This window comes from Alosa sapidissima, chromosome 12, assembly GCF_018492685.1.
Source record: "Alosa sapidissima isolate fAloSap1 chromosome 12, fAloSap1.pri, whole genome shotgun sequence".
Taxonomy (NCBI): Eukaryota; Metazoa; Chordata; class Actinopteri; order Clupeiformes; family Clupeidae; genus Alosa; species Alosa sapidissima.
Window position 1 is genome coordinate 29538721 of NC_055968.1, and position 1910 is coordinate 29540630.

Consider the following 1910-nt stretch of genomic DNA (forward strand, 5'->3'; position numbering starts at 1 on the left):
ACTTGCTGCACAGTGAAGATGTGTGTGTGGGCGGGAGTGGAGCAGTGACTGTGTGTGTGTGTGTAGTGTGTGTGTGTGGGTAGGTGGGGGCAGTGTGCTGTAAGTATGTAGAGGATGTGTGTTGGAGAAGATCCTGAAGACAATGTGCTGTGTATGTGGGGGGGGGGGGGGGGGGGGCAGTGTGCAGCAAGTATGTAGAGGAGTGCTGTATGTATGTGAAGTGATGACAGTGATGATGTGGGTATTAAACGATATCGCTTATGAAGTTTCATTTCTCCCATCTCACTCTTCCTCTCTTTCTTTCTCTTCCTCTTTTTTTCTCTTCCTCTCTTTCTCTCTCTTACACACACACACACTTTCTCTCTCGTTCTCTCTCTCTCTCCCTCTCTTTCTCTCTCAAATAGAGCTTTGTGGCAGCGTGACCAATCAACTGAAAAATGTGCCGACACTGCAGAATGAGAGTCCGGCCTAGACCAAACATTGTGTGTGTGTGTGTGTTTGTGTGTGTCCATTTGTTTTTTGGTGAGAAAGCAATGACAACAAACTGTCAAATCTCTCTTTCTCTCTCTCTCTCTCTCTCTCTCTCTCATTCTCACTATCCCTCCCTAATATAAACAAAGATGTTCCTGACAAATGTGAGGACATTCTCATATGGACTGGCTTTTTGTTCGAGGGGCGGTGTACACTGATAAATGTCCGTTTGTGTAACAGTACACGTGTGCTGTTCAAGTGTGTGACCATGCTCTTGAGTGTGCTGGTATGGGTCTGTGTGTGCACTACAGTCTGTGGAGGAACTTGAAATGAAAGGTGATTTCGGGACATAAAAAGGGTTGATGTGTGTACTTTGGAAGCTTGATCCAGAGGATTAGATGGTGAATAGGGGAGCTGAGGGGTGTCTCTGTGCGCATCAGGGTGTGTGTGTGTGTGTGTGTGTGTGTGTGTGTGTGTGTGTGTGTGTGCGTGCATGTCATGTGTCTCGTTTTTTCGGAACAACGAGCACGTGGTTACCTTTCAGCATGCTCATCTCGTGATTCTGATGTCACAGCGTAATCACACACACACACACACACACACACACACACACGCACACACGCACACACACACACACACACACACAGCAACCCAGTGCAGACAAAAGTAATTTAATACAAAGCATTAGGACATTATCAGCACACTATCATCACACCACAATACCTGCTCACGACAGTACGTCCCTGCTGAACACAATGCGCGTTTCAGCTTTCGGAACCGATTGCTCTTAGTGACAAATGCTTTTATTATCGCACACAAATACAGGGCTCCTATGCAACTCAAAAGCCTGCCTGCTACAAAAGCATGTTTGTGTTACTCAACACAAGTCATTTGGTCTGCGATAACTATCTGCTTACAGCTCTTACACAACATAGAGCCTAGTTTTAAATCGATATTTGTGGTCTCAGGCCCTGGATCCAGTTCAGGGTGGACATAATTGATTGGCTTATGTCATGAAGACATGTAACTCTACGGAACAGGACATGTAATTCCTGTGACGTGCACTAGAGGCATACCTCCTGTTTTGCTCTAATGTCACCATGGTGTTTACAGTAAAGCATATCTCTTTGTAATTTATGTCCGATCTTAAAATGGCCAGCGTCCTGTTCCAAAAAGTGCCGGTTCCAAGTTTCAACTCCTTGGAACTTGAAATGTATTTCACGGAACTTTGTTTTCAGTGTTTGTCCTTGAACAGCTACTGGCTTTTATTCTGCAGCTATAGACCCTTTCAACAATAAAAACAAAAACAATGCTTGAACGTTCTATTTGGGCCCCAATCTACTTCCTCTGCATTAAGATAACATATGGAATGTTAAAAAGGAAGTCTTGTGGGGCCAACTATGATGCTGATAATGGAACTCTCTTAAAAGGGTCTATTG